The sequence below is a fragment of the Meles meles genome, chromosome 13 (assembly GCF_922984935.1).
Source record: "Meles meles chromosome 13, mMelMel3.1 paternal haplotype, whole genome shotgun sequence".
NCBI classification, from domain to species: Eukaryota; Metazoa; Chordata; class Mammalia; order Carnivora; family Mustelidae; genus Meles; species Meles meles.
The window spans coordinates 24,359,375-24,378,129 of NC_060078.1; positions in this window are offsets into that span (position 1 = coordinate 24,359,375).

The following is an 18,755-nucleotide window of genomic DNA, read 5'->3' on the forward strand; positions in this document are numbered from 1 at the left end:
TCTACTTTTAAACTTGGCAACTCTTAGCAAAAACCATGGACAGATTTCACAGTGTACATCCCAGCTTATATAGGCCATACATCTCAGTCATTGCAAGACCCAGAGAGTGATTACAACAGATAACAGAACTACTGTATATCACTAGTAAGTTACTTAGCCATTTGTCCTTTAAGAGCCATGGAATTGGGAAAATTTAGGGGATGCCATTTGTTTAGGAGCTGTTAGAGCTTTTAAGGAGATAACCTTAGTCTGTTCTTACACTTACTTGTGTTAAAGTTGATGGATTCACCAGGTCATAGAGTGTTCTTGAAAAATAACTGTAACATTCTCAATTATCTCTGGGCATTAGAAAACATAAATAAATCCCAGTATCTTAATTCTGTTTAGGCTGGATCCTTAAAAAATGAGTTCTAGAGATGGCATACATGCAGGCCCAAACACAAACCCTGGATACATTTTCAAAATTTAAATAATGGGGAGCTTTAGACACTGAGTTGTGTGTGTGTGTGTGTGTATAATTAAGGTGGTGAATTTTTTTCATTCTTTTCTGTCCATGTTCTGTATCAATAAAATGGACACATCTGAAATTTTCATTTAAGACAAAGATTGGGATGCCTGGGTAGCACAGTTGGCTGAGGGTCCAACTCTTGATTTGGAGTCAGGATTACGAGATTGAGCCCTGGGTCAGGCTCTGCCCTCAGCAGCGGGTCTGCCTTGAGAGTCTCTCTCCCTCTCCTGCTGCCCCTCCCCTTGACACACACACTCTCTCTCTCTCTCTCAAATAAATAAATCTTAAAAAAAAAAAAAAAGGATCTTTAATCTGTAGCACTATGCTGTGTTTCATTTGTAGCCATTTTTCTAAGACCTAAGCCATTCCAAGAAATGAGCTTTTCTCTGAGAGGAACCTCACATATAGGCAGGCCTGGCTCTCCTGCCCACGCCGTAGTGGGGACACTGGTAAGTTTTGTAAATGTGGAGGCAGGTGTCGGGGATGGTGAATGGGAGCTTTGATACCCATGTCCTGTGGGAAGAGGAGACATGATCGCTATCCCTGAATATCTGAAGTACTGTCTCATGCAAATATACTTATTTCGTGTGGGTACGCAAGGCACTATGAAAGTCAGTCAATGAGAGTTCTACAGAAGCAGACATTAAGTCATTCAATAAAACATGTCTAAGTGCAATGCGGAGGAGGTCATCTCGTGAAGAGTGAGCTAGCTCCCTGTCTCTGTGCAGTTCCCTCCTTTGTGGTTGATGGGACTCTACTTTGGGTAGGGAATTGGACTGGGAGTCTTCAAATAACATCGAGCCTTGGGATTCTGTCCCAAGTACTGATACTACATTACTGTAAATGTTGGCTGCGTCAAACAATGTGGACGTGACAAACTGGTTTTGGAAATTTTACTCACTGACGTGGACTTTGTGAATTTTCCTGTGATGCATTTCCACAGCTAACCTCATGAAATGCATTGGAGGTGGGTAGGCATGAGGAGGTATCATTTTCTTCTCTTAGTATGTGCAGAAACATTATCAGGGGAAATTGGAGATAGACCCCTGGCCCTGTTGCCTCAGTCGGGACCATGTACTTCTTGGGAAGCATCTTACCTCACGTGGTTTTGGTGTTTCAAGAGAGTGTACTTTTTTGGTACAGTGTGGCTCCCGAATGCACGCCAGTTAATTCACCTGGTGTTCAGTTGAGTCAACAGCAATGCTGTCCAGTGCTGGGGGAGGAGGGCAACATTGGACTTAGAGATGACATGTGGCATATCAGGCTCCAATATCATGCCTTCCTCAAGCATTTTTTAGGTGGTTTTGATGATACTTGATTTTTGCTTCCTGATGATACTTAAGAATGTGACTTCATATTTTACAATGAAGGTGGGGCTTATAATTATTGAGAAATGTCCAGGGCCCAAGAGCTCCATCATGACAGAGCCAGAGTGAGATCCAGAATACCATCTTCCTGAATCTCAGCCTGTGCTCTTTTCACCACTGTGCCATCTCTTTGACAAGAGTCCCAGAAAATGGCCCTAAGTCTGTGTATTTGTTGATTGCACAATGGTTCCAAGGTCCTACAATTCAGTTTTATATTTGTTATCAATAATTGCACCTCTTTAAGGGCGCATGGGTGATTCAGTGAGTTAAAGCCTCTGCCTTCGGCTCAGGTCATGATCTCAGGGTCCTGGGATGGAGCCCCACATCGGGCTCTCTGCTCAGTAAGGAGCCTGCTTCCCCCCCCAACCCTGCCTGCCTCTCTGCCTACTTGTGACCTCTCTCTCTCTCTCTCTCTCTGTTAAATAAACAAATAAAATCTTCAAAAAAAAAATAAAAAAAAATAATTGCACCTCTTTAATGCAAACTGCTGTGGGGGAGTATAAATATCACCACTTTGTAATCTCTAGATACCTTCCTTGTAACAGAAACACCCCAGCTTGGCAAGGAATTTCAGAGTTTCAGATCTGTCAGAGTTTAGGGCACACGTTTTTGGACACATCGAATCGGTAGTTTGCAGACTGACAAGAGGGGCACTGCATTTACCCGATTGGATATATCATAGAGAAACAGCTGATTTCTGGATCTCAATCGCTAGTGCTTGTTAAGTCAGGGTAGCCTTTTCCCTCAATCTCAAGAATGCACCCTTTTGATTTTATCCCTATTTAAGTCTACCTGTAACTTGAGAGCATAGCTGGAATTTCTTATATAACCCTAAACATGGGGCTGGTGAAGGGAACTAGGATTCTTATTAGGGGAGGGACACCCTAGCAGAAACACAGAGAGGAGTGAGGTGGGGGGATGGGCAGGGCAAAGGAGAGGGGTTGCAGTTGGACACAGAACGGAGCCCAAAGCTTGCCTTTGTGCTCTGGCTCTGGCCTGCCTTTCCTATTTCCTCTAGCCCCTCAGTGCTGACTTGCGCCTCGCCAGTCACTGACTTCCCTCCAGAACCTCTCCATTACCCTGCTCTCCCCCTACACAACAGTTATGACAGGTTAGGCCGGGTGCCTGGAATGCCCTTCTTTGTCTTCTCTACCCGGTTAATTTCTACTCAGCCTTCAGATTCCAGGTCAATTGTCACTTCCCCAAGGCAGCCTTGTAACTCTTAGAACACCATGTGCCTCTTCCCTGTAGGACGAATCCTAGGTGCCCCTTTAGACCTAATAGTGTGATTCCTTGACTCACACCTGCCTCCCCCACTAGCCCGTTATTCCATGAAGAAGAGACCATGTCTACGTCTTTTATCCACAGTATGTCCCCCAATGCCAGGTGTAGGAGCTGGCACAGAGTGAGTCTTCAGAGGGAGTGTTTGCAGAGTATGTGAGCATCAGCTATGTTTAAAAAAAGTGGGGGGGGGACAGTGAGAAAGTACATTTTCTTCCAGCTGGGGAGGATCAAAGAGGAAGTGGCATTTGAAGGCTGAGTAGCACTGGGGGTGGCAGAAGAAAGGAGAGCATTTTAGGAGTCTGAGCAGAGCCACAGAGGGAGAAGGCCCAGGACCAGTGAGCCTGGGAAATAAGGTAATTTCACCTATGGGAAAAACAAGCCATGTTTGCCTGTCTGTCAAAATCACTAGACTTAAGAACATATCCAACAATCCATCTATCCAACCAGCCATTCACCAGTAGTCGCTGAGGATTCTGTAAAAGCCAATCACTGTAATAGTTAAAAGGGATATAGGCTGCCTCCTGACCACAGATATCTGAGGTGTCTGGTGAAGTTTTCTGAACCATCAAGGCCAATCTCAGTCACTGCTGGCCTCTGGACTGGTATCCAAATTACCCTGACTGGCCTTACAGCTTTTGTAGTGTTCCAGAACCACAGTGTGTAAACAGAATCCTGCCTCATTTCCTGTCCTGTGACACTGTTTATCTTCTTCCTGACATGGTTACTATCTGAAATTATTTGTTTACTTGTTTATTGTCTGTCCCCTACCCCTGCCTCATGGGAGTGCCTGGCCTGTCTTTTTCACTGAATACTGCCAAAATGCTGATTAATGAAGACTCGTTCAATGAACAAATGAATTGGTTCTAGAGAAAACCCTTCTCAGAAGATCCGATTTAGAACAGGGCTAAGGAATAGCTCCCTCCCTGTTGACTGAAAAAAAGAGACTTGGAAGAATCCCTCCAGCATGTAGAATCGAGAGAGGAATCTTTGGGGTGCCCCATGCGGTCTGAATGTTCTTTCTTAGATGGCGGTAGTTCATAGCCGATGCTGGTCCTCCCCCACATAGCATAGGCTTCGGCAAGATGGAAACTGGGCTCACAGGTAGCCCTGTCCCCAGATGGTAATGAACTTTTCTGAGATTACTCTAGAGCAGAGATTCTCAAACACTGGTGGGAATCATGATCACCTGGGGAATTTGGTGAAAATACAAAGGCCCAAGACCTATCCTACTTCAGCAAGCCCTGGCATCTGTGTTCTCTATCAGCTCTCCAGCTAATTCTGATACACACCAGAGTTTGAAAACTACTGCTATGTATGGCTATGTATGGCTGCATTTCCCAAAGTTAGTTTCATGGAACACCATTTTCTCAGAATGTTAAAAGTTAAATAAATGAATTATCAGGTTAAATATATTTTCCCACTGCAGATGGTTCAGAATCATTAAAATGCAAATGTGCATTATGAATCTCCTAGAGGGGAAAAAAGTATATAAATTCTTCCCGAACTTCTCTGGCCATGGAACCGTTTACTTCTAGGGAGCATGCATACTTTTGCAACTACAATAGTTAATATTCAGAATATGCTTTCTTAAACACTTCAAAAGTACAACCACTGGACACCCCTCTCTCTCTCTTAGAACTTCAAGCACGTATCTTAAAACACTCTATCTTAAAGCACTCTGTCCTAAAGCAGCTCACAGGTAACAGCTGGAGTGACCAATTTTTAGGTTATTTTTTAATTTACCTAAAACCTTGTTTCTTAAAATCACAGTTTCTAGCATTGCTTAGGTGTTTGTTAGAAATGCAGAATCCCAGGTCCCTCCCCAGAGCTACTGAATTGGAATCTGCATTTTAATAGGATTTCTGGATGGCTCATTTGTATATAGAGAAGTGGTTCATAATCAGGGGTATAGAAATGTGTGGAGAGCAATTTAATATGCAATTACTGGCCCATTTCTCACCTCCCTTTATTCAGAATTTCTGATTGACTCTTGTAAAGAGAGAGAGAAGGGGAGAAAGTGCCCCTAGGCAATACTCATATACTCATATACTCCAGATCTTCCCTTCTTTGGCTCAGATTTTCCAAGCCTGGACTCCTGGCTGAGAGAGTCAGCGATAGTAATCCTTGATCTTCAGGATATCCAGCAAAAAGCAAGCACTTCCTGAAACTTGGAGTGTTTCTCAAAGAATAAATTATATAAATTATCTATTAGAGATAATAGAGAGAAAACTGGTTGTGATACAAATAAATTAGGGCAAAAATTTGCTAGGGATTTTACTACTGTTTTTGGGTTTCTTAAGAGAAGTAAGAGTGAAGCTGAAGGTTATCCTGTACTATTTTCAAGAGCGTTCACCTCCGTCTCTGAAAGAGCCTGCCAGGTGTACAACCCTGGATCATTCAGGAAGTCATCCTCGTTTTGTTGTTCTTGTTCAGACAGCCTTTCCCAAGTTTCTGACCTTCACCATGTAGCTAGATTCTTTCCCTTGCCTCGCCTTTTGGTTTAAAGCTGTTTAATCATGATATGCCTCGATACGGTTTTCTTTATATTTATGTTGCTTATGGTTTATTCTTGAATCTGTGCCAGAATTTCATGAATTTGTATGTTGGTATCATTTTTCAAATTGGGAAACTTCTTGGCCATTATAATCTTCAAATATGATTTCTGCTTCATTTTCTCTTATCTTTCTAGGGCTCCTTATTATACATATTAATACCTTTTCACTGTGTCCCACATATCTCTTGTGCTTTTTCTATTACTTTCCATTCCTGTTTTCTCTGTGCTTCACTTTGGATATTTTCTATTGGCCATTCTTCCAGTTCATTAATCCTGTCTTCTGTGTCTAATCTCTACTAAACACAATATCATATGTATTTCAAAATTCTGAAATTTTCATTTGATCCTTTTTTAGAGATAACAATTCTCTGAAAAATTCTCCATTTTAAAATTTATTTTCTCTAAAAAATTGATTTTCTCTGTATTCTTGAACATATAAATCATAGTTATTTTAAAGTCCTTGTCTACTCACTGCAAAATCTATGTCACCTGTGGTTCTATTTCTATTGAATGCTTTTACTTGTGGTTTTCATAATATGGTCCTGACTCACAGCAAGTCTGGAAATTTTTTATTGAATGCTGGTCATTGTATATTAAAAAATATGTACTTCCAAAAGACTTTTTCTTCCTTCAGAGTGGGTTCATCTTTTCCTCTGCTAGGCAGATGAAATTGGGATTGATTCAGTCCCAATCTTAAACCAATCATACATTGAACTGAGTTGAGAATGACTTTTAGTTTTGGTAAGGTTTAGTATGCCTCTGATTTGTTACTGAGGTGTTGTCCTTCAGGGTTTTCAACTGAATGAATGGTGGTGTGTTCACTGGCCTCCCTATTCCTAGCAGGATCTAATCTTTGTCTCTTCAGCATTATGAAACAGTGGAAAACTTCCCTCTAATTTTCAGAGGTTTTGGCTTAACTTACAAGTTCTAAAGTCTACTCTTTGTCTCCCTAGCTCCAAAAGTCCATGAAAAAAAAATGTTACTTTGGGTTTCAGAAGTTTTATGATTAGCTTTTTAATAACCTGCCCTCATAGCCTCAGAAATTAGAAAATGTCTTGAAAGACTGTGTGTTTGAGGTCCCTCAAGACTTTAATTACATCTTTGTAGCCCCACAAGACCATTAAAATCTCTGCTGGCTTTTCTTTCCCACAGCTGTCTGGGAAAAACTCAGATTGCCAATCCCTGAGAACCTGCATATGTCCCAAAGGAAAAAGTGGCTGTAGATTGCCAGAGAGCTGAAGTTCTCTCTACTTGAGAGATTTAGTTGTTCTTGTCTTCTTTAATTCAACAACTGTCTGATGTCTTTAAATGAATGAATCTATGTGTTATACAGTATTTGTAGTTGTACCCTCAGCTCTGAGCAGTGCAAATATCTCATCCTTCCCCAGCATGGTTTCCCAACGCAGGTCAAGGGTCTTAGACTTCCACCTGATCAAATGGAATACTACCAGAAAAAAAAAAACTATTATGAAACTGTAACAGTGTAAACTGAACACAGAGTGAGCTAAAGCAAGAAATAACTTTTGGTGGAAGAATGATTATTTCTTTTTTTTTTTTTTTAAGATTTTATTTACTTATATGACAGACAGATCACAAGTAGACAGAGAGGCAGGCAGAGAGAGACAGGAGTTTTGGGGGGGAAGCAGGCTCCCTGCTGAAGCAAAGAGCCTGATGTGGGGCTTGATCCCAGGACCCTGGGATCATGACCTGAGCCAAAGGCAGAGGCTTGAACCCACTGAGCCATCCAGGTGCCCCAATTTCTTGATTACAGAAAATAGGAATAATAATGGATTAAAGATATTTGAAAAGCTATAGATCCTAAAATATTAGGTGACAACTTACAGCTCAATATAATTTTTTTCTATTCACGTGGAAATCTTATGAGAAAGAGGGAATAAGAGAGAGAAAAGGAAGTTGAGTGGATATGTAATCATACAGCTTGAGGTTATTCCTGTGCTTTGATGTGTTTTTCCAAACCAATTATAAAACCCTTGAAGGCAAGGTCCCTCTGTAGTTCCGTAACCCAGAGAATTTCAGATTTGAGATTTAATAGACCTATTATGTTCACAGAAGTGTTATTGGAAATAATATTAAAGTGTATACTTCTATTAAAGAGAATCAACCACAAGAAATGTACTTACTTTGTTTACCAAATGACCACTTATATTGCTTCTAAAAATTTCCAACATTGGTCAACTCCTTGAATCTACTTGAGCTAAACACACCATCTTTCTCCTTATTTTGCGTCATTTAATATTTATTCATATATCAGCCTAATGCTGATTATTACTGGACATCCTGTCTGAAGTCCTTAGAATGGATTATTTTAGTACTTTGTGCCCTAGTAGTCATTTTTAAACATACCGGTAATGACTCCAGCAGATAAAACATTCAATAGTCTTTCATAAAAAGAAACTGCCCTAAACATGAACAAAATGTTCATTCTCATTTCTTTGTTAATGCCATATTTGAGTCAACTAAAGTTCTTTTCTACAGACTTTACCTCTGAAGGTTTGGCATAGAAAGTGAGGAAAAATTAAAAATCAGCTCATCATGATTAAAACGTTGAGGCATTGCTAATAGTTGTCAGATCTATCGTAGAGGAGGAAAAATGTTTTTCTAGGTTCTTGACTGTGACACTTCTCCCCTCCCCATAATAAAAGATAGATCAACCAGAGAAAAACTGCTTTAATTGCATATGTATGTAAGGGAGCCTCACAAAGGTATGAGACTCAAAGAAGTGACCAAAAGCAGGAAGATTTGATACTTTTTAGACAAAAATAATAAATTTGTGAAGAATTGACAAAACAAAGAAGTTTGGGCTAGGGGGTAATAAAATGGTGAAAAAGTAACAAGATTTGTTCATATAGCCTATTAGCCCTAAACTCCCTGCCTGGTGATAAGGATGCCTTCTACCCTCCTGGGTAGAGAGGGTAGATTTTCCATGGCAGATTAACCTCCTGCTTTCAGGAGGATACAAGAGAGTCAGAGTATCCTTTTTACATTGGCTGTTTCTCAGGTACCTTTAATTCAAAATAATCAATATGCCAAGGGAGCATATTTTGGGGTAACATCCTGAATCTCTGCACAGTCTAACTCAAGATTGAGGTACTTCAGCACCCACAACTCAGACATTGTTGTGACATTTTTTGATGGAGATGGATAGGACTCTAGAAACCTGTAGTCTCCTTTCTTTTGTATACTTGGGGAAACTGAGAGATGGATTGATAGTGTGATTTTCCAAGAATCACATAAAGAGTTAGTAACAGAGAAAGAATGACAGCCTAAGCCTCTTAATTTTTCTTAAAATTGAAACTCCTTGGAAACAAGTAACATATTTACTTTTCTTTAGAAACTCACTTTCCTCTTAGCATACATCAGTATATAAATAATACCTGAATCAGAATCTGTGTGTATATTGTGTATTGTGTGCTCATCTTGCACAAAAAGGGAAAGAGAAGAATAGGAAATATGTATTTTTGTTGTTGTTGTTTAAGTAGGCTCCATGCCCAGTGCATGAGGTGAGGTGGACTGGGGTACTGGGTTGATCACCATTTTGTGGGTTTGGATATTCGTATTAACTTTATCAATGACAATGTTGATATGAACATTCTTATACATTTTCTAGGTGCAGATACACAAGAATTTCTCTAGCACACACTCATGTGCATGGAATTGCTATGTTATAAAATGTATATCTAACTTTGCTGGGTAATTACAAATTGTTTTCTGAAGTAGTTTACTAATTTATCATCACCCCAGCTGGTATGAATGTTGCTCTTATCCACCTCCTTGTCAGCACTAAGCATTGTCAGTCTTTTGAATTTTTGAATTTTAGGCATTTGCTGGATGTGTGTGCAGACTTCATTTTTGTTTGAATTTACCTTCCATGATTACAAGGTTAGGTTGAGACTCCTTAAATTTTAATTGCTACTTTCTATTGAATTAGTTTTCTTTCTCTTTCTCTCTCTTTTTAAAATTAGCCTGTAGAGATCTTTATCTTCTCTGATTTTCTCACAGGTGTGTGTGTGTGTGTGTGTGTGTGTGTGTGTGTGTGTGTTTGGATGAGCAGAAGATCAGAATGTTAATTTAGTCATTTTTCAATAGTCTTATGCTTGGTACATTTTTGTTTCTTTTCCTATTCAAGGTCATGGAATTTCCTCATATATTAATGTTTTATTATTGAGTATGATGATTGGTATGGGTTTTAGGTATGTTCCCATTCCAGGTTATTATAGTTCTTTTCAGGTTTTGTATATGTGCTGCCGAAGCGAGCACTCTTTTCAGGTTTTGGTTGCTAAGAGATTTTGTTTTTAATTGTGTATCCCACAAATGCATGTAAATTTGAAGGGATGTTTTCTTTTATACTTAATGAGATTTATTTTACTCTGTTTTTATGCTTTAGCCTCTTAATGTAGAGAAGTATAGTAGCTTATATCATGTTATATTATAATATTAACTAAACTTGAATTCCTGGAATAAATCCTATGTGATCAGTATATATTATTTTTATATACTTTATTGCATTTAAGTGGAGACTGATTGGTCTATAAGTTTCCTTTCTTAGTTGACATTGTATTATTTGGATATCAAAGCTAGATTAGGATTTGCTATTTTCCAGAACAGTTTCTGCAAATTTGAAATTAATTCATAATTAAATATTTGTTAGAATGTGCTTTTAAAACTGCCGGGGCTTAGTTTTTAGGTTTTTGGTGAGAAGATTTTATACTGCTGATTTGGTTTTGTATCAGTCATAGGATTATTCAAGTCCTTATTCCTTGACTTTTGTCAGTTCTTGGTATTCTGCATTTTTCCCTATTAAAATATCCATTTAATTAAGTTTTCAAGTTTCTCAGAATACTTACCTTTGTTCTTCTCTCTTTTGTCCTTGGTTTATCTTGCCAAAGTTTATTGTTTTATTAATTTCTTCAAGGAATAAAGTCTTACCTTCGTTGTCTCTTCTTATTGCTCTTTTCCTTTTTATGTTTCATTAATTTTAATTTTATTGTGTTTTATCTTCTACTTTATTTGAATTTATTCTGTTACTGCTTTTCTAATTTCTTAAGTCGGAAATTTAGTTTGTTGTTTTAGGTTTTCTTCTTTTCTAATATAAGCATTGAAGACTATAGTTTTCCCTTTTAGTACCACTTTAGTTATATCCTACAAATTTCAGTGTGAAATGTTTTTATAATTTTCAATTCTAAGTATTTTCTAATTTTATTATGTTTTCTTTTTGGCCCATATTTACTTGAAAGTGTATTTTTAAAATTTCTAATTGAAAAGATTTTCCCCCCTATTTATCTTTTGTAATCAGTTGTAAATTTGTTACATACCAGTTAGAATATGTGCGGCTTTGACACCAGTCCTTTGGAGTTTGTTGATGCTAGCTTTATGGCCTATTACATGATCAGTATATATACTTAAAATGATGTATATTCTCCTAATGTTGGCTGCAATGATATACCTATTTATATCATATACATATAAAATTAACTTATTTGACTATTCATTATACTATCTGTATCCCTCCTGAATTTATTTTGCCTCTGTAATCTATCAACTATTGAAGAAACTGTGCTAAATCACTTACTATAATAATGTGCATATCAACTGCACCTTATTAGTTCTGTCAGTGTCTATATTTATTTTAGGCTATATTATTAGGTACAAACATTTGGCATTTTATGCCTTCCCGAAGACTTGATTCTTATATTGTTACACATGGTCCTTCTTATTTCTGTTAAAGATTTTGCCTTAAAGTCAATTTTCTCTGATGTTTATAGAGCAAAAGCAGCTAATTTTGGTTGATATTTGCTTGGTTCTCTTTCTTCCCTATTACTTTCAGTCTTCCTTGTCCTTTAGTTTTGTGTATGTCTTTAACCAAATAACATATAACTGATTTTTTTTCCTGATCTGATTACTTGCTTTTTGATTTGAGAGTGTAAACTATAATGATATGGTGACTTATACCTCTGTATTACTACCCCCATCTTTTTATATAATTTTTATTTGTCTTGTTTTAAATTTTTTTTCCCTCTTTTTGCCTTTCATTTTGGATTGAATTTTTCTTATCCTTATTTCCTCTGCTATTTGTTTGGAGGTTATCCACACTATTCCCATTCTGTATTAAACTCAGATTTTATTTATCTAAATAAATTTATTTATATAAATAAATATATAAATAAATTTATTTATTTATCTAAATCACTTTATTCTCTCTCATTCATGAGAGTTTCATTGGATACTGAATACTAAGTTGATAGTCCTTTTCTCTCTGTACATTGAAGATATCATTCCATTCTCTTCTTATTGACATTGTTACTGTTCAGCAGTCAGTTTCACTCTATTTTTTTTTTCCCTTGAATGGTGATCTTTCTTTTCTCTTTGGCTGTTTTTAAGATCTTTTTTGTTTGTTTTTGGTATAGTGTTCTGAAATTTTCCCACAGTGGGCCAAGTTATGAATTTCCTTGTATTTCATAGTTCAGGGGTTATTCGGGCTTCTTGAATTTGAGAACTGGGTTCTTTCAACAATTGAGATAGCAGGGAAGTCTCAACAAATACTTTCTTTAAGATCGATTTTCTTTTCTAGCTTATGTACTTCTGGAAACTCGAGAGAACATGTATTAGTCCTTCTCATTCTATCCTCTTTCTTCTTAACTTCTTCACATATTCAATGACTTCGTCTCTCTGAGTTGAATTCTGGTATAGTTTTTAACCTTCTCTTCCCATTCAATAACTATTCCTTTAGCTATATCTATTCTACCATTTCATCTACCCATTAGTTTTCCATTTCAATTCTTATGTTTTTAAATTTCTCCATATTTTGTTTTTCATTTATTGAAAAATATTTGTCATTCTTTATCATTTCTTGTTTTATGGTTATATCTTTAAGTTACTGTTTTTGTCTTTATATATGCTTTCAGATTGTTTGTTGGTACTCAGCACCATCCTGCCTGTTTTCTTTGTATCCCCATATAGCAGGGACTAGAAGCCTTGAAACTATTTCCTGGAATTTCATGCCAACTGAGTCCCAATTTATTTCTGCCACTGAGTTACTCATACACAGTTTAGAAGGCAGAGGGAAACAGAGGCTGTTACGCTTTTTGCAACAACAGGAACCTACATTAGTTTTGGCAGGTATGAAATTTTGCAGCAACCTCTAGATTACCTGTCACCTGTTACTTCAGTGCTGTAGGCAGCTGTGACCACTAGAGAGTTACATGTGGGATTTTCTCTTTCCTAACCCAGAAATGATGCACCTAAATTCTCACATTTCGATGGTGCCTACATAACTGCAAGGAAACAAGAAATAAAGGAAAGCAAATAGAATACTTGGCAATCTTTTCTGTCTCTGGCAGCTTTTTGAGTTCTTGGCCTGGACAGGAGAAGTAATATCCTGATTCCCTGAAAATTGGCAGGGAACTTGAAAACAAGTGATGGCCTTCTCTGACCTTCTGTCTTCTATCCCTTCCAATGATTTTATAAGGGCCTAATGTCCTAATTAGGTCTTATAAACACTTAATACCTTCTAGAGTGGTTTCTGTTTTTCTTACTGAATACTTATTGTGAAAGCATTTTGTACCACAAGCAGTTCCAGGAAACAAACTCTCAAAGATGGGAATGTGGTCTAATTAGGTTTAAGGGCATTGATAACTGGTAGTGGTGATTCATGACATTCACTGGCAAAATATATATTTATCTATTTCATATATTTTTACTTGGAATGAAATGTTTATTTGAGAGGAAGTCTTTGGGAAATGAAGTGGCTGTTATAATTGATTACTAAGGTAAGAATAATGAAAAGGACTAGTGCAAATTTTAACTGAACTTATAAGCTCGGGGTTTTAAATTCTTAGGTTTAGACTATTGAAAAATCACAATTACGACTGTCCTAAAAATACATTATCTCTTATAATTGTGGTATTAACATATCTTAAAACTACAGTTAAAGTCTAATTCTGCATATTGCTGAATAATTGTGTAAGTGTAGATATCTTTTACAAAAATTATAGCATTGGTGGAGACCCTGAGAGTTGGAATCGGGAAATTTGCATGGGTAAATCCCCATCCCACTAAGTCTTCCTGCTTTTTTGATTTCCCTTTGCTTGACAATTCTATTACAACTTTACCTTAGGCAATTACTTTGGAAGGGGATGCTGATCTTTCTTAAGACCCATCCCTACCCCACACCATCTCTAGATTGGCAACGAACATGGTATAGGGGAACAACTACAAAGTCTAACTAATAGGGGATAGGTTAAATGCCAAAAGAATTTTGTGACATGGCTGATTTAAATTGGCAGAAACTTGGAGAATATGTGTGAGAATGGATGGCAAACCTAATAGACCAGTTAGAAACAGGCCAACATTTTGTTTTGAGGTACTTACCAGAAATTCTAGATTCGTTATGTTAACTTAAGCAACCGAGAGTGGCTTTATTTGGTCTAGTTAGTTGATTTTAAGTGAAATCAATGATGACCTACATTAAATGAAGTTGAGTTGCTAGAACATTCTTGATATAACATAGAAGAATGAATCTAAAGGCTTAGGAGGCTAGAATATTGGAGAGGATATATCATGTGTGTCCTGCTCCCCACTCTTTCCCTGTATTCTCTCAGAAGGGCCATTGGACTCTTCATAACCAAGGCTAATAAGACAAAGAGTAAGTACCCTTGGAAAGCTTTGCCATAGCTGTCTTCTGCAATTCAGAGATAATGGTGGGAAATGCCATAACTGAAAAGGGTTCTCCGCTTTGATTATAGTGAGGATGAGGGGAGCCTGAAGTGGGAGCAGTAGAGTGGCAGCACTTAATGTCCAGAGACAAAGTAGATGTGGTTACTGTAGGGAGTGGTAGGACCAGAACAGTATTCAGAGTAGTTTTACCCACAGACATGTTGGGGGGCACCTGATTTATTATGATGTACCTTGGACTGAAATAGATAGGTAGCCATTTGTTTGATTACAAGAGACTTAAGTCATCGACAGTCATCTCATTCACATTTTCTAATCCGAGGCAGTTCACAGGGCCCTGTTAATGGAGGGCCTTCAACCTGATGCTTGCATCTTACAACATTGGCACAATTACATACTGAAAGTCTATTACCTGGCTTTTTTTCAAAGGAATCTATGGCCATTTACTGGAATGAATCATAGTACATAAAGTAAAATACCCGAAATTTTTAGAAATTTTTTTCACTGGCTCTGAGCCCATGCAAACCTGTTAAGGATTCTAAATGCTCCTGCGGTCCATTAGTTAGAGTGGGGGCTGTGGAGTTTAGGTAGGAAATGGAAAGTTAACCTAAGTTCATATCACACCTGGCCTAAGAGGTCTGCAAAACCATACTGTGTTAATCTCTAAAAGCATGGTTGAAGCAGATCTAATTAGTTACTGGCAATACCCCCACAATGGCATCCTAACCGCTGGAGTAGGAGGCTTATGATAGGATAGACTAAGAGGAAGTCCTTGTCTGTTATATGCTTCCCCCAAATAGTAAACAGTGATTAATACTGCATCCCCAAAGTAACTGCAAGGACCCAGCGCCACCATCAAACTCTTTTTTTTTTTTAAGATTTTATTTATTCATTTGACAGACAGAGCTCACAAGGAGGCAGAGAGGCAGGCAGAGAGAGGGAGAGGAGGAAGCAGGCTCCCTGCTGAGCAGAGAGCCCGATGTGGGGCTCGATCCCAGGACCCTGGGATCATGACCTGAGCTGAAGGCAGAGGTTTTAACCCACTGAGCCACCCAGGAGCCCAACCATCAAACTCTTGAAAGCAGCAGGGCTATCGATTTATTTCACATCAACATCAACTCATCTGTCTGGTCCCTACAGAATACAGATGAGTCTGGAATAATAACAGCTGCAGATGATTACAGTTACAACTACAGCTCTTACAGGTGTGGGCTCCCTACTGGAACAATAGCTGGGACTCAGCCACTGATCTGGATAATGTCTGCATTATCCCCCCACCCCGCCCAGTTCTGAAAAACAAAATACATCAAAAGCATTTTGCCTTATCTGCTAGGGACAGCAGTATACCTTCATCATTTTCATTCAGAGCTGTGTCAACATTCCAGCTTGGAGCAATACTCTGTCCCACAGAGACCAAGATTGGCTCACCATTTTCTACAGTACGGCATGTGAGTCCATGACCGGATGCCTCGCACTGAGTGGACCAGGTGAGTAGCAAGTAACAAGTTCTTTAGATGCCTCGGTAAAATGCTTGCACACTGGAGGTGGGTTAAACCACAAGGAAATTCAAAGCATGTCTTTTTGGTGAAATTTCGTGGGGTTGTGTGGTCTGGGAAATGTGGTATTTCCTTAAGAATGGAAGACAAATGGCTATACTTCATACGTTTATCACTAAGAAGGTACAACCTTTGGTGGGTTTCTTTAGATTTGAAAGGCAACACACATTGCATTTGAATGTACTGCTTTGACTCATTTACCAGGTAACAACCTGTCAGTCTGCCAGTTTTGACTGGCCCTCGCTGGTCCAGACTGTTGTGCTATCTGGGCCTTATGCCCATCCAGCCTGGCAGCTAGAGATCCTATATGGAGCTTTGAGAAACCCCCGTAAGGTAATCACAGTGCAGAGCTGTAGGATTTTAGAGCTAAGTCATGCCCTCTGCTGAAAATATTTATTCTTTATTTATCAAATAATTCTCAGTGTTGCACTTGGTCCTGGTGAAGACTGAATGCTGAAACAGGTCCCCACGTGACCACGTGACCATGTAACCTAGGTTGTCCATCCCGAGCTAAATGTCACCACATCCGCCAAACATACAACTGAGCGTTCGCAGAGTAGTCCACAATCACAGGAGAGAGAAAGAACTGTCTGTGGGATTGAAATCCAGCAGATCTTGTGGTTTCTTCGATTTTCCTATGACTTGTCTGAAGTAGGAACTATCTAGACCTGGGGAATGGATGATTTCACACAGTATGTTGCCACCAGCTAAGGTAGGGTTTATTGTAATGTTAAATGAATTTGTTGTGAAACTAGCGCATATAATAGATGTTCCATAAATGTTAGTCCCGCTCAGCAATTTCCAGACTGTTTTTAGGATGTCACTAAATGAGACACTCAAAAAGAATTTTTGTTCTAATGAGTTTGGAAAAATTTGAATAGAAACTTAAGAAAAGCCTGTAGAAATTCTAAAGGAGAATAAGATATGAAGCTATATAGTGAATTTCAACAGTACCTCAACTTCTTGGGCCCTAAAGCCCCTTCTTCACAGAGCATTTCAGAGGAGTAATGCTTTTCAGAACCTGCTTAGGTAATCGTGGTTTTCAGTGATTCAGGCTTTGACTGAGTAGTAGTTTTGATTGCTGGGAATGAAAGTGTTAAATTTTTATACTGACTAGGATATAAGATGTGTTCAACTTGGTTATTCTAAATGACTAGAATTCTTAGTTCAGACAGAGGTTTTTTAATAGAAAATCCTTGCCATGAGGGTAATGTAGGTGACATTACCCAAAAGGAGTGTCTAAATCAAATTTAATGATTTTTCCATTTTGTAATAGGGATTAGGGTTACAAGGAGATCACAGCTCTGTGAATCCAATTAGGTTATAATGAAATGCACTCTTTGAGCTTGCAAACCAATTGATGTAGGAAGAGAAATAATTATAACAATAAGCATGATATATTTGGCACTATGATTACACATTATGTTACTCATGTTATTAAAATCATTCTTAATTTCAAAATTGAATGTACCTAGTTTTGCACAAGGCATTAAAGTTCAGGAGTCTGAAGTATATGATATTTTCTTTTGAGGACCTGGTGGAGGAGATAATTGTAAACAGGGTAAAGGCGTGAGGTTAAAATAAAAGAAAAAATTAGATCTTATTACCAACGACTCTGTGTTATGAATGAACTCTATTAATTTCAGCAGCCACAAGTGAGTGTGCTGGCCCAATGGAGTTTAGTGTAATTTCAGTCCTCTTGCCCATCTTTGCTACCAGATTCAACATTTAGTGTTGTTTGTAAGGGATATGAGGTGGTAAGATATAAGGGGGTCGATCTTTTCCTCCCAATAGGAACCGTGTATATAGCTCTATCGTAGCTATTACATGATATTGTAGACCAGCTCTTTTCAACCTGAGTTTTGGGAAAGAATTAAATCATAATGCCTTCAAGAATTTATTAAACGCAATGAATTAGCCTCCCTCCAGTGCATCAAGAGCAGTGTCCCATCCTTGGGAGAATTGAGAAAATAGGCATTCAAATAATTTCCGCTTTCAATAATATCAATAATTTTCCACATTCAAAGAATTTTCCTCTAATTCCGCTAGTAGAACCTCTGTCTGCTCTGGATACTGATTCCAAAACACCAGTCAGTGAGAGCTAGAAAAACTTGCGCTTTTCATCCTCACGGATTCTGATTCAGTGGAACAGGCATGAGGTTGAACCGTCTGTGTTATAAAAATCTCTCTAGGTATTTCTGATGTAACCAAGTCTAGGAATCACTGCTGCAGGCAGAGAACACCAGTTCCCCAGCTGCGTTATGAAACAAAAGTGCTCCTGCTGGAGACGCTCAGTGATATTAATGTATTAGAGGATCTCAATTGTTCTGGAATTAAAAAATAGTATTCCAACATTCCCAAACTTTTTTAACGTGGAAATTTTTTTTGCCCAATACCTGTAGTCATCTTGTAGAACTTGAGTGCCACAGAAGCACTCTGGAAATGACACTAGAGGATGGCTGGTGGCATTGGGCATTGTCAAATTCAGTAGGATCTTTCCCAGTTAACATGACCCTGCTGCTACATTGCATTTAGAAATCCATTTTCTTGGATATTGGAAGTTTTTAAATTTATTTTTATTTTTTTAAGATTTCATTTATTTATTTGAGAGAGATAGAGCACAAGCTGGGGGAAAGAGCAGAGGGAGAGGGAGAAGCAGACTCCCCACTGAGCAGAGAGCCCGATGTGGGGCTGAATCCCAGGACCTGGGGATCATGACCTGAGCTGAAGGCAGATGCTTAAATGACTGAGCCACCTAGGTGTCCCCTGATCTTGGAAGTTTTTTAATTTCAAGA